General features: G+C 43.2%; 1 protein-coding gene across 5 annotated transcripts in view; it reads left to right on the top strand.

The window, feature by feature from the left end:
• The first annotated feature begins 2,393 nt into the window (after positions 1–2,393).
• The window catches only part of NCOA7 (nuclear receptor coactivator 7), a 104,323-nt gene continuing 83,661 nt past the window's right edge, over positions 2,394–23,055 (top strand). For 3 of the 5 annotated variants that reach the window (XM_074819188.1, XM_074819191.1, XM_074819185.1), the window contains exon 1: positions 6,863–7,011. The gene's annotated coding sequence lies outside the window, so the exon portion shown is untranslated. Of the gene's footprint in view, positions 2,542–6,862; positions 7,012–17,979; positions 18,001–23,055 lie in introns of those variants that run through there. The other 2 variants (XM_074819186.1, XM_074819187.1) reach the window with 2 other exon arrangements.

The raw sequence follows: 23,055 nt of genomic DNA, 5'->3' as shown, positions 1-23,055 counted from the left end.
TCCATCCACCGCTTTCTGTCTCCTTCCTCAAGAGTGGTTTCTTCCCGAACCTTGCCGCCCCACTCCTTTCTCCTCTTTACGCCCCCCCTTCCGGGCGGTACCAAGCCCCGGAGGCAGCTGTGCGTAGGGAGGGACGTTCCATTCCACCCCACAGAAGGGGGGGTTGGCGGCGGGGTGGGGAGGAGAGGGGGCGCCTCAGGCGGGGCTGGTGAGGGGCCCTCGCCGTGGGCGGGAGGCGGGATGGCGGTGGGCGGCCGGGCGGGACACAGCCCCTGGCCGCGCCGCCAGCCTGGCGGTGCGGGAGCGGCTGCAGGTGGGCCCCGCGCAGCGCGACGGGCGAGAACTACGCGGCCGGGGCAGGGCCGGGTCGTTGGGGGGAAGGCGCCCGGGGCGGGCCGGGTCTCTCTTCGCCCGCCGGGGCCCTCCCGCCGCCCCGCGCCTCTGGGCGGAGGCAGCCCCCGGTGGGAGCGAGGTTGGTTTCGCTCATTTCGTGTTGCCTGTTCACGCTGTTCCTTACAGCGCCTGTCTGTGCGGGGTGTTGCTGTAACGGCTCCGGGCGGGGCCTCCTCAGCCAAGGGCTCTGCGCTGCAAATCCCGGCCGGCCGCTCCCAGGAGGGGAGGGCCGGGCGTGCTGGTGGCTATTTCCTCCGCTCCGTCTTAATCGTTTTTTAGGCAGGCTGTGGAAACAAAGACCACAGCTTCTCCGGTTTTCGGTGTTTGGTCTGCAGGGGAGAGCCGATCAAAAGGCCTACTTCAGGTGGAAGGAAGCCCGGTGCTCCACAGGGGAAGCCAGATTGGCGGTTCGCTTGCCTGGGGCTGTCAGCGCCCCCTTACATGATAGACAGGGATCTGTGACTTTGCTTTGTTCGGTAGGGTTTCTGTGAGAGGAGTGAAAACTCTGCCATCGATGCAGATTACATCTGCATAAGTGCTTTTTCCTCTGGCATGTTGATTTCACGAGCAAAGTAGATCTGTGAGCTGTACTAGCAAAAGTAATTTTCCCTGTTTAAGCAGTGGCTGTAATATAAGAGGGTTTGCTCTACGCAAGAAAATTTCTCTAGTTCTCAAGCCCTCTGCCTCTGAAATGTATTATATAAGGAACCTTTTCCAAGTTAAGATAGATAAGCTTCAGACTTCATGCCTGTGGACTGTGCAAATACTCCTTATCTGTAAAAGCTTTAAAGTCTGAAAGCAAATTTAAGGAGACCTCTTTCCTCAGGGATTTACTCGGGAGGTTTGGGTGTTTGGTTTCCATCTCGCCAGAGTTCTGTCTCGCCCTCTTCAGCCAGTGGTTCATTTCATCCCAAACCATTCAGAGTAGCAGGCCTGAACAATTGCGATGGAGCTTGCTTTTCTCCAATGTGAGCAATTTTACTGTGCAGTGATGTAGGTAACTTATAAAATGTGAGGCTACAATCAGGCCCTATTAGATACAGTCAGATATCTTACATACTGCAAGAACTGTACTGGACGTCTGTATAGCTATAGCAGCTTCTTTAGTAAAACTGGGGCATTTCAGTCCTTGAGGAGACAAAGCTGTGGAGCGCTGGAGGCAGAGGACAGCTCAAACTGAGGCACCACCAGGGCCTGAGGCCACTGCAAAGAGGGGGATGTGGTTAGGTGAGAGAGGTCACCTGGTCCCAGCAGGTAATCTGTGCCCCTCGTTGAAGAGCAAGGCAAAGGGGTACCTGGTTTCCTGTAACTCTGAGCCAAGGGGAAATTTGCCAGTGTAAATATAGTGATGATTTTGGCCCCAGAACCTGCAAGGTACACCAACCAAATATTAAGGTGGTTCTATACCACAGAAGCCAAGCTAGCTTTAAAGGAGTTTGTATGCTTCAGTAGCTCCACGGTCTTATGGTTAAAAGCATAGGCTTCCCCACCCTGGGTGCTTCTCAGGTGGGTTTTGGAGGGGTACTGATTTCTGTGCTTCCATGGCTGGGATGCTGACAGCACTTGAGACAGCCAAGTTAAAACTAGGGTAGGTCCACGTCAGCTGGATTTGCAGGGTTGGAGATGTGTGTTACAGAAGGATCACCGCCACTGTTTCTTCTTAGAGTGCCTCTGTTTTGCGACACCTCAGAGGAAGGCAGGGTTGAGCCCTCTGATCCTTAAGCTGCCTGAATGTATGTACTAGATGTATGTACTAGAAGAGTTTCACTGAAATAAATCTTTTCCTGGATGTGAATCCAGGTTGTGGGGGGCGGGGGGCTGACCACCAGGAAAGTAGCATTGAGAGTCACATGCTGTCTAGTTATTTTTAGAAATAGTTTTCTTTTCATATCATGTTTTCAAGTCATGTGCAGTGACAAAAGATTATGCCTCTTGTCTGGCTTCCTATATCCGATAGAGAAACGCATCAGTGAAACTGTCAGCGATTCAGCCTCCTGCCAGCGCAGAAGCAGCCGGTGCCTGTGCCTGCATCCCTGTGATGCTAGTTGGAGAAGAATGATCTTCCTGAAAGCGCCAGGGAAGGAATGTCAGAGGCCGATGTTTCTTTTCGCTTCACGCAACGGAACAACGGTGTGTCAGTAAAACCAAGTGAGTAACATTCAAAGTGAGAGGTACTGTACACCAGCTTTCCGAGTTTGGTATGCAAAGCTGAATTTTGGCACCTGAAAAATCAGAGCAAATACTTTAAATGTATGCGATTAACTTTTCTGTTCCATATGAATATATTATATATTATTATTACTTTAATTTGCCATGTTAATTGTTGTGTGACAGTGGGCTTACTGTGTAAAAATGAGTATGAATAACATCAGAGTAATGTGCTAATTTACTGAAAGTATATTATTTGGGTATTTGGGTATATTTCTGCTATATAATGGTAAGTACAAATTGTCTTTAGTACCTGGGGTACATGCTTCAGCAGTAGTGAATTTGCACAGAAGCTGTAAATGATTTTTATAACTATGTGTAATGTGTGCATTTATCACTCCTCTCTTTCCTCAGCTGTGTATTTGATCTGGAAAGTCTTGGCATCAGCTTTTCTTCTTTAAGTTAGCCTCGTTTAAAATGTACATCATCCCAGTTTCAGGGAGGTGGAGAGGAGAGGGAAGGAAAAGATGATGCACAGTTTTTTGCTATTTTATGTTTAATTTCCATGTATGGTCAGAATGGTTGCTCAACTGTTAGATTACAATGATTTTCTGGGAGGAAAAATGCTATTGTAGTTTATATTTCTTCTATCTATTTTTACCATAATAGTGCTTTTATGGACATAATCTAAGGAAGATCTCAAAAGGCGTTGTCCAAATGTTAAGCAGTTCTAAATCTCCTTGCTCCAGGATCATCTCCCCAGCTGTGCAGTGACTTGCTCTATCTTCTTGTAGTTTAATTTCAGTGGGGCTAGGGGGCGGTATGTGAGAATTTGCAGTGTCATTTCTTAATACTGTGCAGACTAGCCATTTACTATTTACAGAATATTGCAAAGATCCTGAAGAAAAATGGGGAAGTAACTCACCAGCAATATTTTTATAAATACTTTTAAAAGTTCTTGTATTGTTTTCCTTGATCTTCTGTTCTTCCCCAACACCATAATTGATCCAGGAAAACCTGTGTCAGCTTTTTTTCTCTCAGCCCATGTTAAAATGCACGTGATTCTGGGGTTTGGGATAAGGTATGGCAGTGCGGTGCTTCATCCAGTGTCCACTGAGCTCAATAAAATACTTTAGTTGAAACGAGTATGACTTTTTTATTATCTTCTCATGTGTCTCAGCAAATTCCTTTTCTTTTACAGTCTTTGTTCTGCAGAACATTTTGGAAGCAACTTCTGGTTTGCTCTACTAGATAGCAGAAACGAGTGCATAGAATCAGTTATTAGGGAAGAACTTCTTATAGAAGTTTTAAGCTCTGGTCTCTTTCATTTTTGTGAAACTTGTAGAAATTTTCAGTACCTCTGTCAAATTGAGTTATATCTAGACAATCACTTGAAAGTTACAGGGTTACTTGGGGACATTTAGAAAATTCATCATTACATAAACCAAAGAAACCGGGCTAAAAATAGCAATGTATTATTACAGAAGTCAACCCCAGTGCATGGTAGGATCAAGCAGAGCCTCAATTATGCATAAAAGTCTGAAACCTATAAAAGTGTGAAACCTGTTTTGTGACTACTTCATGGTGAATAATTGTAAGAGTAATTGGGAAAAACAGGATGATTGTTAATGGAAAAAGAAAAGATTGGTGTCACCTTTATACCTTTTCAAAACTGGACTGTCGTATTCAAACTCATCGGTGTAATTCTTTATGGCAGGTTGTCTTCCTTAAATAAATGAGCCATAAGCTAACAGTTGCAGATGTTCATGTAAATATTTTTTTTAACCACATGTGAGCAATACAGTATTTTTTTCTGATATTAGTGTTAGCTGATCTGAGTGCAGGCCATAAACATACTGCACTTGTGACAATTTTTTTCTCTGTAATGTATGCAGCTCTATAAATATACGCTGAAGTGCATATTGTGGGAGGTCAAACCCCATTCAAACATTATACTTATGTATCCTAACTCTATTCTGTCTTCCATGTGTTGTTATGCATGTGAGTTTGTGTGAGAAATCTTCTAGGATAAAAATTGGCAATTTGGGAGTGATTAAAAAAGCAAACTTGCATTTTATCTCCATGAAAATAGTGCAATTCATGATAAAACAAATTTGCCCAATCCTGAAATGAATGAGTGACATGAATTTAAGATTGTCTCAAATATTCTAAGCATTGCTTTCACAAAACCAATGAATTAAATTATGTTAGATCATTTGTATTCAAATCAGTTGCCATGGAACATATTGCCACAGGAAAGAGCAAAACATTCAACCATCTTCTGTCCTCTGTGCTATAGGGACACCAAAACAGAATTTCATTTCAAAGGGTTGGGGGTGTGTGTATGTGTATATATATCACGTTAAGCATTTTAACAGATAGTCAGGCATTACCTCTTGCTTCCAGACTCAGTAAAATAAAACGGTGTATTAGATCCTGCTCACAGAGTTTCTTCCAATGACATGCAGTCTGTGGGTTGAGCTCCAGGCATTAACCCACAACGCTGTAACCAGAACTTGTATGAAGCTTCTGTTCCAGTCCTAGCCTGCTTATTCTGCTGCTCTGGCAGGGGTTTGAGTGATTTCTTCCCCATGCCAGTAGGCTAGAATATATTTGAAATGCTTGGGGCAATGTAAATACTGTGGAAATGTGTAGTTTCTTTGTCTGCTATAAGGAATCTATGCATTGTCCTCATAGAGCTTTCTACACAATACAGTAGAGGTGCTTGGAATGATGATGGACAGTGAACTTGTACATTAGGACAGAGACAACTTTTCCTGGAGCTAAAATAAGGTGTTAGTCACTGTCATTGTTGTGCAGGTTCAGCTAAGAGATAAGTAGGTTTTCCACCACTTTGATGGATAGGGCTGCATATCTTCTACTGCAGTTTGGCAAATCTGAAAGAAGTCAACGAAGTGGTACTATTTTAGGTCTGCAGTTTTCTTCCTTTTTCCCAATTTTGTTACCTAAGCAGTGCCGGAGGAGTAACTGAGAGCAGGACCCCGTTCTTCTGTGCTGTGTTAGAAAACCCTCGTGCCAGTGAGGTCTTTCAGATTTTAACCAATGTAACTTTGGGTTTGCCCATCCTTTACCTGGGTAATAATATAGATACAAGACATACTAACTGCAGCATGCTATCCAAATGTATCCTCTAAGCAGGAGACTATGTTTTAAAGAAGGTCTGTATCTTGTAAAATAAACGGGTTTGGAGAAAAAAATAAATAAAACAGAGGCAAACTTCAATTTTATCTGGAAGTAACAGCAGTGAGTTTAGTGGAGGCGTCGAGACAGTTATTGTCCCAGTACTGACACTGCGTGGTAGAAAGCATTTGCTGCGGGTAGGGTAATGGTAGTGGTGGGAGATGGCTGCGTGTCCACAGTACAGTTGCATTCAGTCCTGAAATCATTGATTTTGAAATGGATCTTTAAGCAGCTGTTACCTTAAAAAATAGGCTGTTGACAGATACCTCTTACTTAAAACTGTTTGGATTTGTAACATTTTAACTAAGAAAAATGATTCTTGAGACACCTGTGCAGCACTTGCTATTTTATTTTTGCACGTTCTTTCAGCATCTGTATGTGTATGCATACACTTTGTGCTAAGTTTTCATTTTTGCAGGTGTCTGCCTATCTTCAGGCTTTTGAACTGCAGAACTGGGGATTTAATGGTGTTACAATACCGCAGGCCTTTTCCTAAGCTTTCCAGTCTTCCAGAGCTGGTTACTGACCGAAGGAGGGAATAGGGAGCTAGATGTTTAGGTTAGCCACAAAGGTCTGGAAGGATTACCTGGAGTCATCTCGGGTCAGGGAACCGAGTTTCTGGTGCCTGTAGCAGGTTTGGGGGCTGGGTGCCGCAGCCTGCGTGCCGGCAGTCTGCAAAGAGCGGATTGGGTTTGCAGGGTTCCCAGTTTCCCAGGGATCTAAAGGCTTTGGCTAACCTCAATTTCCAGAATTGGTTGTTTTGTTTTAGTACTTCCCGTCAGAAAACTGGAGTCTCTAGGGGCAGAGCCCGGCGCTTGGGCTTTATGAAGAAATACGCCCCGCTGGGCTATTTTTTTGGCCTCGAAGCCAGACTCCTTTCCCCAGGACAGGGCTCGCCGGCCCCGCGGCGGGCGGGCGGTGCAGGGGCCTGTGAGGCGGCTCGGCAAACGCGCGCCCTTCTCTCGCCGCTCCGCTACGGGCCCGCTCCCGGCGCGGTGCGCCCCGCCGCAGCCCGCCGGCCCCGGGGCGACCGGGGTCCTCTGGGGCCGGGGCCGGGCCGGGGCGGGCGGGAGAGAGGGAGGCGGGGTCGTCGGGGCGGAGCCGCGGGCCGGGGCCGGGGCCGAGGCCGAGCCGAGCCGAGCCGAGCGGCGGGGCTGGCGCAGCTCCGGCCGAGCGCTGCAGCCGGCGGTCTCGCAGCGAGGTGCTGCCGCCGCCGGGAGCGGGGCCTGGGCGCAGCGCCGCCATGCCGCCCGCCCGCCCGCCCTGCAGGTGCGCCCCGCGGGGGGACGGGGGTGTGGGGGGCGGCGGGTCTGCTCGGCCTCCTGGCCGGGGGGCGGCGGGGCCGGGAACTGAGCCCCGGCGGGGCGGTGGCGGCGGCGGGCAGGGTCCCTCGCGGCCGGGGTGGCGGCGGAGGCGGAGGAGCTGTTTGCCTGCTCGCTGGTTTCAGGAGCCAGCCCGGCATCGCAGCGCGGGACGCGAGAGCCGGCCCCGCGCCTCTGGTGTGTCTCTCCTGGTGCGTGTGTGGCCGGGAGGCCCGGGGCGGCTGCGGCCACCGACCGACCGGGACGGCGCGGGCCCGGCTGCCGGCCCAGGCGGTGCCGCTCCCGCGAGCCCGGCTTTCGCCTCTGCCGCCGCCTTTAACCAGCTGATACAGCTGAATGAATTGCTTTGATGGCGTTCACGGCTTCAAAGCTCATTTATTTTCTCCGTCCCCAGATCTTGGATGATTTACTGGAATGTTCCAGGCTCGCGCTGTAATAATTTGTAGTCTCTCAGGTTGTCATGATTAAGAAGTGCTGCCCGAGTGCCAAAGGTGTCTTAGTAACAGATTTTTGTCTCTTTAGTCCGTGCAACGGACTTTCCTCTCTGTCTCTCATCATGCACTCCTTCAGAGTTGTTTTTTGGCTGGAGGGCCTTACCTGTGTGTTGGTGATCTGTGTGCAATATTATGGTGCCAAAGGATGCGGTAACTGTTTGTTTGCCCTCTAGGTGATGAAATAAGATGATGAACGCTTAGACTCAATAACAGGCTTTTACCATGTGTTTACACGCCACAGTTATCGTTGTCCCATTAAGTAGTCATGTATTTCTTGTATTAATGCGGAATGATGGACTTTTAAGATGAGTAGGTGCCCATTAATCGATTATGTTTTGCCTCAAATGCAGTGACCCAGACTAAAGGCCTGTGCTTGGATGATACTTAAAATGCATATTGATGAACTCTCTCAGCATATTGTAGCAGCAAGTGTTTACATAGTGTGGAAATCATATTTTGCTAATATTGTTCTTTTGGATGTGTATGTATACACATGCAGACTTCAGAAAATGAATGGAGAAGGCAGTAGAAAATGCCAAGAAATGAATGTGTGCATGTATGCTTTCTGAATGAAAATTACTTTATCAGGAATATATGTCTTTAAATGTAAGTCATGGTTAAAAATATTTAAGTCCTAGTGCATTTTAGGCTGCTTTCTCTTTTACCTAGAAAATGTCCACAAATGCATGCAAAATATTTTAAGGATCTAAAGAGGTAAATAATGTTGGTCTTGTAAAGAGTTGTGTTGAAGCTGATGGGACTGCTTGTAGAAAAAATGCTGTCTGATGGCTTTCCCCTTCTTCCTTTTTTTTTTTTTTTAATATAGATCAAAATCTTGGGTTTAGAAGGAAAATCTGTGCTTCAATTAAATTTGGTACCTTTTTTGTTGTGTGTTATGTTATAAAGAGAAAACACTTCTAGAAAACCTAACTTGCCTAAGTCAGTTGTGATGCAGTCTCTGAGTCTCAGTCCTCGCCTCTGGCCAGTGTCCTTTTCTCACCGCACCAGTGGCCGCACTCCAATTTGGATTTGTTACATCTACTGCTGAAATTGTGATTCCCTTTGGACTTGAAGTGCTTTAGAATTGATTGGAACAGTCCTTGTCTTGTTGTATAGGAATACAGCTTTGTTGCTTTGTGTATTCAGGATTTTGAAAGAGAAGAGTAAAATTGGCTAGGGATTGGCTCTAGTAAATATTTGGTTAGCTTATGGTCCTGACTTCAATGGACAGCTTGCAAATCTCGTACAGTGTTAGGGAATAAGTCCCTCTATTTGAATAGAGGTGAATTCATTGGAGAGTGATTTGGGTTGGAGAACAATATTTCTTCAGAAAAGTTATTAAGAAAATTGTGAGAATCCTATAGATGGATACTGCAGCTGGAGTGGCTCCCTCCAGTCACCCATCTGGGTGAGTGTTTCAAAGGTGGGAAATTAGTGTGAGCCTCTGCAGCATGATCTGGCACAAGAAATTGCTGCTCCAGGCAGCCAGAGATGTTTACAAATGATAATTATGATGGAAATGGGGGGCAAAGGGACTAAATTTCCTTTTGCTTTCCAGTCAGCATTGAATGAAAGCTGGAACATAACCAGTGTTGAGAAGGATGATAAAGCTGCCCTGTCTGATACCTGGCTTGTGCACTCTCTGTCTGAGCAGGTGCCCAACACAGCAGCAGGCAGTTGTGGCCCTCAGCTCTGCTGGCGGGATGAATCTAGTGTCATCACCCAAGAAGCAGCAGACTGACAAATCTCTTTCTTCTCATGATCAATAAGCCAAAAAAGCCTAAGGCCTTACAGGCGCAGCCCTTGTTGTAGTGAGGTATCCACTTGCTGGTGTCGTTATTGACAGTGGGGATGACCAACTGCCACAAAGTTGGTGGTTTCTCACTCCCTGCTGCAAGGCAGCTGGGCCTCGGGATCTGTGCCCTCACGGAGGAAAATGAACAAGTCACGCTGCTGCTGCACATTTGTCCTGGGCATTAAGATCCCTTTCCCAAAAAGAGGAAACATAATGCTACAGTTGAGGAGTGAAGTCAGCATTAAGAGTACTCACTTGAGTGGCCTCCTTTGACCAGGATGGGAGAAACAGGTTTTCAGATTTTTTTATTTTATTTTTAATCTGTTTTCCTTATTGCTGTGTTATTTTTCCCTAGCCAGATTCATGAAACAGTGAGGCAGTGACAAAATTCACAGCAAGCTGGAGGGATTACATTCTCCCCGCAAACATAATGTTTCAGATTGGTACATTAAACAATACACGGGAGTATTCTTTTTTTCCCCCTTTTCTTTGCAAACCCTTCTGACTGTAGGCAGAAAGCTATACTTCTTTGTTCTTGATCAAAATGTCAGGCAGGTGTGAGCAGCTGTGCTGCTGATGGAAGGTATCTGTTATGAACTGTTTGTTCAGTTTTGGGGTGGGCAGCGCGGGGCAGGGGGCTCTGGTTGTGTATGTGCTGTCTTTCCTCTGCTTGCCTGCAAGGGCAGGGTGCAGGCAGGCTTCGTGGGGTCTGTAGGTACTTCCTGAGGGGTTGTAATGCAGAAGGTAGTAATAAGTGCCAAGAAGGGTGAGTTACTCCAGGAGCAGTGCTTTGCTCTTGCACCTGTGCTGCTCCCAGTCTCTGACCAAGCTTGGAGAAATAGTACCAGTATTTCAGCTTTGTACTGTGTAACATCCTAGTGACATGGCTGTACTTATGTGAGACTTAGTGACTCGTCATGGAACCACAGTTTGTCCTTTAGGAAGACTTCTGGCTTAGACTTGGAGCTCTCAATGGATAGAATGCTCATCATAATCTTAATAAGCCTTTCTGATTGTTAATCTTAGTTTTAAGATGCGAGCTGTGCTTTCAGTTGCATGCCTCAGATTCCGTGTGCTGTGTGGTCTTATGGCCTTGTCAGCTACAGGAAACTGTTCACTGCTCTCTGGTAGTACTCATACCTTTAACTAAGAGTTGGACCTCCTCTTTGATATTCTACATGTAGGTCCCACTGAAGTGCTGCTTTTTCTTCTTTTGTTGCCTTTATTATGGCTACTATTGTACAAGGGTTTTTTTCAACATCCTTTTTGAAATGCAGGCTCTATGACTAAGCTGAGCAGGGAAGTTATACCTGTTTATACAGGCAAGAAGTACGTTTACCTTTTGGTTACAGTGTCAAATTGGGATTGTTTGTTTCATTCTGTATTCACTTAGCAGGATTTAAAAGCTTTTTATTAATAGCAACCAATTTCTAGGAAGGAAATTTTCCTAACAGTAGTCCCACCCATTAGTGACTGATTTTGGGATCTTCCCATGGTGTTTCTGTACACATCTGAGAGCCATTTCCCCAAAATCTAAGACTCCCCAGGTAGACAAAGAGCTGTCCCAGTGCACCAGTTAGAGGAAATCACAGCTTTGTTTTACAGAAGTTCATGGTGAGAGCTACTACTTCCTTGAACTCAGTCTTATCTTAAGAAAAGGTAATTTATTCCCTGACTCATTTTTCAAATACATTTAACCTTTTCTAACAGTGCTCTCTCTATCTGCCACTACTCCTGTCTGGTTTTTTTCTGCTTTCTGTCCCACATACCATCTGTCTTATTTTCTGGTTTGTTTTCTTTTTAAATACTCTAAGCTAATGCAGCAGATAGAAAAGAAGTATGAATATTTATGAACCATCACTGCCACCTTCCTTCTGAGGGAAAGAGGTGTGGATGGCTTCCTGCCAGGTCAGGTGATGCTGTGATTGCAGAAACTAATTGGGATCTGCCTAGGTTATTACTTGAAGGGGATGCTACAAAGATCCTCAGTGGCTCAGCAGTGCTTGCATGCTGTGTCAGTAGTCACTGTGCACAAATAAAACGTAGTCGGTAGCACTAGTCTGTTGCTGTAGTTAACTGTCTCATGGTCAAGTAATACCCCAGTCTGGTGACAAGGGCTTTATTTTACTGTCAGCTTAAGAAATAGCATTTCTGTAACGTTTTTGGAGTAGCTGTAGTGATGCCAAAGACCTGGGCGCTACTGATAAAGCTGGGTATAATTCTGTGTGCAGCTTCTGGAAGCTGTAACAAGCTCCGCAGAGCTTTGTAGGCTGGCGAGTGGCTTGAGTTTTTCCTTCATACTTTCTCACAAAGGTTCAGATAATTCAGATTTAATATTATTTGCATGGTATTTTGAATATATATTAAAAAGGAATTCTTCACTTGTAATATATAAGCAATGTTTGACTTTTTGTACTCCCTTTTTTATCATCCTGGTTGCCGATCAAACCTTTTGCAGTGAAGCTGCTGAAGACGCATGGCTAAAGGTATCAGCTGTGATAACCCATGACATAAAATCCAAGCAGTTCTATCTGTACCAGCTCAAAGTTTCTGAAATGCAGGTGTTGTCTGGTAGATGTGTGGTGTGAGTGGTGACATCCTGGTGACAATGAGTGGAGAAGCAAGGAGATAAAACTTTGACTCTTACTTTGTTACGGAACAGCATGCTGAAGTGTGTCCAGGTATGTGGTGAAAGATTGACTTCGCCTGCTGTAGCCCAGTCACTTGTGCAGATATCGCCCAAATGACTAGCAGCTATGCCACAGCTGATGAACATGAAAGCCCCCTTGCCACCCAGATGTGCTGGGATCAAGTAGAAAGCAGTCTGAGTAGTCATCAGAGCAGTCAGGAGATGAATTGAGAACCACAAAGGAGTGACAGGGGTGGCTTTCTGCCAGTGTGGCGAGTTGTTCTCCAGTCCTTGTGCTTAGGTATCAGCTGAAGAAATTTAATTTGATTTACAAGTAACTTTTTTTTTTTTTGTTTGGGTGAGGTTGACTTTTATTTTTTTAGTGTATGATGTTGAGCTGTATTGGTTAGGTATGCCTTGTTGTTCGGGCTGAGTAGGTGGTGGGAGGTGGCTGGCACTAGGCTAGGAGGGAACTTGCGGTGGCATCTACATTTGTGTCCTGCTACAGGCATGCTTACAGGATGGAAAGTAAAGTCTCCTGTGTTGGGCTAGTGCTGATGTGGTTGCTCACTGGGGCACGTTTGTTTCCTTGTATACAGGAATTCTGGATTCCTTAAAATTGAGCCCTGCTGCTGACTGATCACTCGATGAATAATTATTTTTGAAAATTGGATTTCCCTTTGTAATGTATAATTTCTGTTAGTACAATTAACACATTAATCTCTTTTCATGACGACAGAGGAGCTGAAGATTAGTTTTCTGTTCTCCTGCTCTGTTGACAGTGTGCACTTGACTCTATTGTGTGAGTAGTAAGTTTCAGTGTTTTGTCAACTAGTTGTGTCCTTTCCTGAGCCCTGCTCTGGTAGTTCCCGGTCCCAGGCTGAGCCTGGCAGGTAACAGTCAGGTTTTACAGAAAGGGGACTAGAGACTGGTCTTGAGACCAAAATGGTATAGCAAGTACAAGAAATTCAGTCTTCTATAGGGGAGAGGGGAAGAGCAAGTAACATGAACCCCAGGAAACAACCAGACCTTACGCAGTGGCGTGAGTTGGAGAGTTCTCCTGGGCTCCAGGAATGGTGAGCTGTGGAAAAAATGCTGCACCCAGGAGAGTGGTTCCTAGCCCTTCTGTTCAACTCTGAGCGTTCTTTGGATTAAACTTGTGAGAAGAGCAAGGGAATTCTTCTTCGTTTTCCTTCTGGGAAGGAAATACAGACCCAGACCCAGCAGAGCAGGGACACGCTGCTCCTCACAGAGTCGGGCTCTGCTCTGCTAGGAATGAGCCACAATTGAAGAGTGCCATAGTGGCCTGCACAAACGCTAGCGGAAAGCTGGGGAGGTTTGCAAAAGGAAAGCTGGCAGAGCTGAAGGGGCCACCTGTAGCGCCAGACCTGATTTTAAGGTGTTTCTGAGGAAATGTGTATTTCTTTGTAAGTGGGAACTGTAATGTGTTTGTTTTGTCACATGGACCAGTGTAGGATTTGGGATGCCAGGGGTTCAAGTTACAAAATGTATTTCTTGGGCAAAATTGTTGTCATCCCTCAGTAAATGGTAACAGGCCTTTAAAAGCCTCTCTTCTGGCTGTATTTTTTTGGGTGTGGTTGTTTTGTTTTTTTTTTTTAGTATCTAGAAACTTTGTAAACAAACTTCCATGGTTGTCACTGAAATCAGGACTTCACTTTTCAGTACTGAGTACAGTTTTCAACTCTTAACTGCTTTGCAGTCAGCATTATATTGCATTTAAAGTAAAAGTTTCACCTGGTACAGTGTTTTGTAACTGTTGTTTAAGTTTTGGTTTCTTCATCTCGCATACTATTTGTTGTGAATTCTGTGATGAAAGAGCTGTGGATGATTATTTTCTCACAGAAAGGCTCTAGGATGACAGCATGCTGTGTTATAAATTGAAATTTACTTTAGCTGGCCTTGAAACATATCTTTATTCCTGCTTCTCTTCACTTTTTTTCATTTTACTTCACCAAGTCCAGCAAGCAAATAGCTCAGAAAAGCAATTTTGACCTGTGGAAGCTACTGCCAGGTATTACTTGTTCATTAGGTTAACCCAGCCATGTGTCTGAGATTGGAAGTGTGCATTTTAATCCTAGGCCTTGTAATAATTATTGATAAGAACATCAATCTAGCTCTGGGGTAATACACTTCCCACAGGTAACACGTCAGTCCTTTTTAACTACAAATCATTAATGTGCCCAGATGGGATAGATGTAAGATGCTTTCTTCTTTTTTTTTTTTTTTTTTGAAAAGCAGCATCATTTTTTTTTCTTTTCCTTTTCCTTTTTTTTTTTTAGGTGTAGGTCTCTTCCCAGATTTTTCAGAGTAACTGTGAAAAGGTCTGAATTGCTCTTCGCCAAATTTTAAGTTTTAGCACCAAAACTGGAAGCACTGTAGCCCCTCAAAAAAAAAGAGGCCTTAACATGGACCAAAAAACCACTCCAAAACTCGTTAATGCATTAACTGTTTTGGCTGGTTTCAACCTGAGGAAGGGCAAGCAATTACTTTGATGTAGCTGTAATAAAGTGAAAATAAGGTTTTGTTTGAAACATGTTGGGCAATCTGAAACTCTCACCATTACTAGCTATGTCAGACATAACTTGTGGCGAATGGAAAGTTAGCAGCTTTCATCTTTGGGCCCCAATTCTGCAAATGTGTGCTTAGCTATTACAAGCATAACTTGTGTGAGTGAGTCGTCCCTCTGAATGCACTTGGTACTTGAGTAGAGAGCTCAGCGAGGTTGCAGTACCTGGTGATGTGGCTGAGATGATGTCCATGAAAATGCAGCACTGGAGGAATTGAAGCTATTCCTGAAATTAGGTAAAATTTTGTGAAGGTGTTTTTTTTTTTTTCCCAGCAAAAAGAAGTATCTAGGTTCAGAAATGCTGAGTTACGTTGTTAATACTGTCAGTGTAAGATGTTTGAATTTTAGTTTCAAAATCAGCCTGTTCTGTTCAACAGGAGCACCTCAGTTCAATAATGATGTTTAAAACACTTGAGTAATCTGAAAGTGAAATATATACTGCTATTGTTTTACCAGAAAATTTCTACACTTCTGGTTTTTATGCAACAGTACTCAACCTTAATTCAAGTGTATTTTAACCTTCTGTTGTTTTTTTTCTAAGCTGTGAACCATCCCACAGACTGAACACATCTAGAGTTGAGCAAATAAAGTGCAGATTAGATATGCTGAAAAAAGGATAGCATATAGGTGTTTTGTATGAACCGTTCTGTCTTTTCTGCATACATAGAAATAGGTTGCTAACTCTATTTACCTGAATAATTTCGAGTAGACACAGCTGTGCACCAGTGGTTAGAACACAGAAAAGTAGAGAACACTTAACCTTTCTGTTTCTGGAAAGAAGCAGGCAGCTATTCAGAGACACTCTCTAATTAGGTCAGTATATGTAACTGTGCTGTGGTACATAGCAAGGGGAATTCAGTTTGAGAGGGGAGTTTTTGCTTTGCATGTAGTGCAGGGTGGTTCGCAGTGCAAGGCCAGAAACTGTGTGTAGTGTTATACAGGAATCTGCAGATGGAGGAAGGAAAAATGGTAAGATGATAAAGGTTTTAAGGCTGTTTCAGAAGAGCAAGAGAACTAATTCATTCTCAGTTACACAATACCTAAACGAATTTTGCAAGGAGGAAGGAAATAATTAGAGACACTGCTGCTTTTAAAACTGGCTTGAGACTACGCAGTGGGTAGAAGGTACGATTTACTGTCGATTGTTGTAATTTTAATGCACGTAATGCTGCCAACATCTGAGCACCTGTGAATCTGCGTGTGCTGGTGTAATACAAGGTCACACTCAACAGACTGTAATGCAATAAATGTTGCAGATTAAGGAATTGAAAAATAAACAATGAAGGTTTCCAGTGTTAATTTTGTACATTACAAATGTACAGGATTTTCTGTTACAACTAAACTGTTCAATATGTTGCTTAATGTACAGTGTATGCAATGTGACACAGTTAAGGTTGCTATGGAAACCTGGCATTTTGGTTCTGTTAACGGTGTTTCAGGCAGGAAAACATTTGCATTGCATTACTGTGAGACTCCTTTCTACCCCCACTCCTCAGCTCCTTTGCTTCTTGTTTGAGAGGAGGGTGACAGAGAAAAAGCCATGGCCTGGAATTTGCATGAGTCAGGGTCCGTTGAAAAAAGGGATGTTGAGCTGAAACTTAAAAATTCTAATTTTACCTTCAAGTAGCTCTTGTATCTTGAGTTGCTTTCTGAAGTGAGGAAGTACTTAAATGTTAATCTTTCACAGTGTAGTGTTAGTGGGCTGTTAACTTGAGGGTCTTTTTCTAAAAACTTGAAAATGATGGGTACTTTCTACGGAAAAGTTTCCAGAAATTTTCACAGCATGATTATGAATATTGTTGGAAATGTACTTGATCTAAAAACCAGTGACCAGTTCTAATACTTCCTGTTAGATTGATGGATTTATTCATATTTTAACACTTTCTTGTTGCCTGGCCTTATTCTGTAAAGCACTGAGAACATGTTAACCAAGTCTCATTGAGTACAGTGGGAATATTTACAAATATAGACCTAACTTTATACTTAAGCATTTTGGGATCTAAACTAATTGTAAGTAAAAGATGATTTATGGTACCTGTGATTTATGGTACAGGTATTTTTGCCAAGCATCAAGCCACATAATTGTGGTTTAAGTGACTCTTCAAACACCTGTCTCTGCTCTACCTCTACTTTATTTACTGTTGGTATAATGCCTTTATTGGGTTGGTGAGGAAAGAGCTGAGAAGCGAGAGACCAAGTTTGCTGTGTAGCTGAGAACATGCATTTGTCTGCCATAGTCTGTTCCTCATCTCATGAATGCCAGCCGTAGGTCTCAGCAGCACTCATCTTTCAAAATGTGCCATTGCTGAGGCCCACTGAATGAAGTCACTGCTCAAGGAGTTACATCGATGGTTATCTGCTCAAGTTTTCTGCTGCAGGTCTGCCTTTTGTGGCAGAAGTAAGGGTGTGCTTGCAGTTCATCTGTGTGCTGCAAAACCCACTGGAAGTGGGTGTGAGCTGGCATGGAGGGATATAAACTGAACTGCAGATACAGAGCCGCTTCTGCTGGCTCTGCTGCAGGTAATTTGTGTGGTAATTTTGGTGGGGGAGTGGTAGCAAACAGCTGATGTAGGTGAAAGGGAGGAAGGCAAAGGGCAGTATAACTTCAAACTGGTAGCTGCTTGCTGCATGGATGTATTTTAACAGCCTGAGAGACGTGAGTGAAATTCCAGTTTCTTTGGCTTGGCACTTTGCCTGGCCAAGGTTTCCTTGATCACCAAAGGACCTGTGCTGTCCATTCATTTGCAGTGGTGCTGCTGTTTTGCCAGTGCAAATCCTGCTTGAGCCCTGCGTAAGATAATTAATAGAAGCAACTCTGGGGTATGGCCAGGCCTGGGTTATGTGACGCTGTGGATCCAGTGGCCCATAACAGCATTCATGTCTATGTATGGAACGTAGGACAGTTGTTCTGGCAGCTCACCTGGCATGCAGGTGGCACCAGGCAGTCGCCTGATTTTGTTTGCTACCCGACTTGCTCTTGTAACATGCTGCCATGTAAGAGTGCTGAGGATAGAATGACTTTCTGTTCACTGCTTCTGTCCCTTTGCTTGGTTCAGAGAGGGGCATCTAAGGAGGACTTGGTCATGTCCCTCAAACCTGATAGAGAACCTGTAACTCATTGGCTCTGGGACTGAATCTGTATGTGTATGTTTTGACCTTGTCAAAACACATGTGCAGGCTTTCTTTGAAATGTTTTTAAAGCAAACTGTTACAAATTGTAGCAATTGTTACCAGCAAGGAACATGGCTGGTGTGAACTGCCAAATCAGCAAGGTAGTGCTAAGGGGATTCTCTAAATGCTAGTTGATGTGTTGAACATTTCTCAATTTTTATTTTTTAGAAAACTGCAAATACTTGGTGTTTTAGTTGAATGCTGCTAAGGACATACATAAAAGTCCTTTGTGTGTGTGTGCCTGCGTACTCCTGGGAGAGGTAAGAGAACAGTGACATCTGTTTCATCCTCTCCAGATATGGTAAACTACATCCTCCTCTTGTTCTGTGGTGGTGGAACTATGATGCTGTGCATCAGTTTAGGGTCTGGCTCAGAAATGCAATATAAACTGCGATAGAAATGCCTTAGTATGTGGTGTAAGCACAGACTTGATTTCATTCAGCAGGTGTCCCAAGGAAAGAAAGGCACAGAGGGTAAGCCATTTGCCTTGCAGTTACAAGATGTGTGGTTTTGTAATAATTTTGTAGAATGAGCACAAGGTCCTTCTGGATCTCAGTCTCTCACCTGTAAAATGAAAGCAATGTTCTTGATGAAGAATGTTTGAAAGGCTTAGCTTTTTAACCAACAGTAGCTAAAATTTACTGGAACTAGCACCCTGCAAATTCTTGGGTGTTTCTGTTGTTTACACGTATGCGGTTTTCTGTATTTCAGTGGCTATAGAATTCGTTCTGTTTATCCAAATGCTAATGTTTTTCTGCTGCCTTTTATTACAGTATTTGGTAGGCAGAGACCAGTGTTTTCTGCCAACAGTCTGTGAAGATGCAGGATTTGGCATTTAAACTCTGCATACTGCGTATACCTGTACAATGTCAGCATGAAAGGCAGCAGGGTTCAGAAGGCTTGGGCTTGACACTTAATTGAATGGGGGTGGATTGAAACAGGGGATATAAGAAAATTAAAGTGTTGATTATTTTAAAACTTCTGCAGCAGTGTTCTTGTTAACTTAAAAATGAAATTCTTCCCAAGTGGCCTGATTTCAAACAGCACTGCACTTTTACATTTGGTATGGCATAATGCTCTACCTGTTAATAGTTTGCATTGTGTTTTGTAACCCGTTTCTGTCTAGCAACTGCAGCTGAGTTACACAGTAAAAGACATTGTTCCTTATGGAAAAATGCATCTGGTGATGTTCAGCTGCCAATGAGGGAAGATTAAATCTGGATGTTTTTCTCTTGACAACCCTCACAGGTGATACGGAATTTCTGGTAGCTCTTTTACTTCCCCTTAATTCTCTGTGAAACATGGCAGCCCGAGTTAGTGAGTAAAAGTCTCCTCCCAGTAGGAGAATAGGTAGGAATAATTCGTCTGGGGAGTCCACTGGAGCTCAATCAAGTTTTGTTACTGTTGTTCTGTTTCTGAAACAGAAATGTTTCTGTTACATTGATTCTCATTTATTTTATTTGAACTTTGTTCATGTGGACAGGTTGTTGCAGGTCCAGCTGGTGAGTTGAAGGTGATCTCTGCTTAGCCTGTTGTTACTGCATTAGTAGAGAATAAAAAATGCTTGGTCTGTTAGCTTACCACACCTCTGTAGTGGGGATAATAACCTTCTAAAAGTTGCACCCAGTTCCTCAAGAGCAAGAGTGTTTGTTTCCTTTACCTATCTTATCTTCAGATCTTATCTTTGCTGTCCTTGAGAGTCCACAGGGTGCAATAGCCACACTGAATCTCTATTTCTCTCCAGTTGGAGGTAGAGAAATGGTGATACTGTTGGATTCAGTCTGATCAAGAAGTCCAGAAATCGCTTCTGCATACAAATTTATTTTCAGTCTCTTAATTTTTGCATTTTAATTAGTTGGGGATTTTAAGATTGCACCCTTGTTACGAGAAACATGACAGGCTTAATACTTTAAAGATCAGTGGAGTTGTGTGCCTAAATAAGGGTTATTCACCTAAGCAAGGGTTGAGTCATGAGCCTCAACTTCACTGAGGTGGAGAAGCTCTCCTAGGTTAGTTTAGCACCCTTCAGTTACGTATAATGGACTGGAACCTCTTTATAGAGCTTATTAATGTTTTGGAAATAACATTACACTTTACATGGTAAGTATAATGTAACTGTATAATTGTATTAAAATAATTCCATATTCATCTTAAGATAGCTTTAGAATAAACAATATTTTGTCCATTCTACTGACTCTAACTTAATGTAATTACTCTGTGCTGAGTTTTACTGGCTTGTGCTAGTGCTTTCCTGAAAGCTTCCAATCTCACTTTTAGTTAGGTCATTCTGCCTGAAAAAAAGTAAGTTGTAGCTTACTCTTCTCTTTGCTGGCTCTGAATTTCTGTTACCTTTCATCATGAGATGCTGCAGTGTTTATTCTGAAACTTTTATCTTTATGCTGAATGAAATACACTAGCAGAATATAAAAGCAGTAGAACTCAACCTGGTTAGTCCAGTCGGTAGGCATTAATGAAATACTGCAAACATTAGCATTAATCATAAGGTGCTAATGTGCTTTCACTGTCCTGTTTTTAAAAATATGGGATGTCTGTTGAAATGAATGCTGGAGTTGGTATGGGTGCTTTGGCTTGTGAAGTTTAATCATGTGCATTTATATGACCCAGTAGCAAATTATAGCATGTCTCCCCTTCTGTGTTAACCTGTTTCTGTTGTCTTTTGCTTGAAGGTGTTGTGTGTGACCCTATACTGCAACCTTGTTGGTGTGTGTTTGTCTCTGTTTGCAGCTACACAGTGCCCTGGAAACTGCTTTGGTCTCACCAGAGGTGCAGATAGCAGTCCCTAAGGGTTCAGTTTCAGATCTAATACACTGAAAATGCTTCACCTCTATCTGTGATTTGTTCTACAATTTCTTATTCTGCCAGCTTGATAGACATTTTGAATATTGCTCTTGAAGTACTACATACATATCTTTCCTTTTTTTGGTCTTAATATTGACTTGTTGATGTAATCCTTGTCATCCCTCTTGGTGCTTTTTTTTTAGGGGTCAGAATTAGCACATGTACCCAGAAGACTTATTATTTGTAAGAAGACACTCTGCTGCAGAGTTGCAGACTTAAGCAGAATCGTTAGTTAATGTTTCATGTCCGAAAATGACACTTTCATGTCATTTGGCACGTGGCAACATTTGAATGTTCATATTACAGCAGATGATAGTACAGAAGTGTGCGGTGGTATGAGCAGATGCCTGTAGTTTCAGGGACAGAGGTAAAATAGAGAAGCAAAACTAAAAAACTAATGTTGTGTGTGATGCTGCACCAGACAGCAGGTGAGAGCTATGTGGTGTGTCTGGGCAGCATCCTGTTCCCTCAGCGCAGCGGGGTCTCCCTGTTACATCCTTGGTGTGACCATGTCCACTTGGCTGTCTCACTGGGAGTCTTCTGCCTTAATCTGCTCCGTCTTCCTAAGAGTGAAAAATTTGTGCTTGGGCCTCTCACCTTCTGTGTAAGTTTCTCACAGTGTGATTGCTGCCACCATTGATTGCCTTCTGGGGCACTTGCTAAGCTCCGGGTTACTACCCTTGACTTATTTTCCCTAAAGTCAGCTCATTGCTTATTTGCATATTTTCTGAAGGAACTGAAAGCACCATTTAAACCTAGATCCTCAGAGGAGCTAGGCTTTTTATTTCCTTTTGTGGATCTGAGCTTTAATTTCAATGCATATTACCGTAGAGCCAGATAAAAGTGAGGCTGTGCTATCGGCCTCCAAAGTTTGTCAATTTAAATTTTACACAGAAAATAATAACTGGCTCCTTGTCAAAGTAGTCCACTCCCTTGTACTCACTGCTGCTGGTTATTGAGGCTGGCTGGGTTAAAGCTAATAGGAGGTTACATGCACACATTGTTCCGCTCTCATTTGGGAATGTGGAGGTATTTCATGTAGTTCGGTTCCGTATTTGCAAAGTAGGGAATTACAGCATTTTCCTACCTCATGAAAGGTTGAGAGATAATGACTCTACAGGGTCGTGAAAATATATCTAGAGAACTGCATGATCTTGAACTTTTTTCTCTGTATGTCTTTCTCGGACTTGCAGTGGGCACAGATGGCCAGAGACAAGCTATCAAGTCTGTTGAATGTTCTAAAAATAATCAGATAATTCATTGGCTTCTGCATTGCTAGTGCTGTTCGATGTGCTCTTGTTCATGTGCACAGCTTTGGGAAGTAAAGCTCACAATTGGACAATTGATCATTGATGCTGTAGAGACAGCAGACAGGTGCTTACCCCTGAGTGCAGCAAGCAACTGGAAGTAGCAAGGTATATTATTCTTCATGTCTGAGAAGGGAGGGGAAAAGAAGAAGAATAGTTTTTAAAAACTGATAAAGTCTTTAGAGGACTTAGGATGCTCTTTTCACATACTTACTTATTTTTAGTGTTCCCCTCAAAATACAGTTCCCTTCCTTTTTGTTTATCCTCATACTTAGAGCATCTTCCTCTTCTGCTGCTTTGAATGTACCATAGCAGGATGCTGCTGTCCTGCAGTGCCAGGTGTCAGAGCAGGCAGCAGGAGCTGGAAACAGAATTTCTTGAGGTCTTGGGAGTGTGGTGACAGTTGCAGTGGTGTGGGTACCCATGGTCAGGAGTTCAGTCTGTTCCTGTGATTTTAATTATTTTTTTTTTTTGGTGACCTTGTTGGAGCATTCCCAGTCTCATTACAAACTCCCAGTAGCATCCCCAAAACTTCCTGGCAGCAAGCCTAAACAGACAAAGCAAGTATCCAGAAAAATGCTAATATAAATGAAAAAAAACAGAATAATAGGATTAGCAGCAAAAAATACAGTATATTTTTATGAATTTTGTTCTTCATATAATTACCAGGCGTTGACATTAGCTAAATTTGGAGAGTGGCAAATTTTTAACAGAATCCTTACTTAAATGCATTGTTGTCCATCAGGAATATCTTTCATCTTGAAATTACCTAATAAAAGAATTAGCATTGCTGTAGACATGTAATACAAGCTTTTCACTATCTTCATTTCAGTGTAGAAAGGGTTAAACTGAGCCTGAAATTTCTGTAAAAGCAGCTTTGTCATCATTTGAGTTTGAACTGTACTCATGATATATGAGTAAGATGTCTGTCTCCCAGAGTATAAATATCCCCCAAATATGTACATTTTTAATAGTCTGCCTGATTCAGTCTTTGTCTCTACCAGAAAGGAGCTACTAGGAAACGAAGATTCATTTTAATCATATATCCTTAGTGTTTTAAGCAGTTAATAAAGAATACCTGGGATTTCTTTCTTGGGAGATATCAAAGGACAGGTAGGGGAGAAGTGTAGAGTAGGTTTGGTTTTTTTG

This window comes from Strix aluco, chromosome 3, assembly GCF_031877795.1.
Source record: "Strix aluco isolate bStrAlu1 chromosome 3, bStrAlu1.hap1, whole genome shotgun sequence".
Taxonomy (NCBI): Eukaryota; Metazoa; Chordata; class Aves; order Strigiformes; family Strigidae; genus Strix; species Strix aluco.
This window is presented reverse-complemented; position numbering and strand designations above follow the sequence as displayed.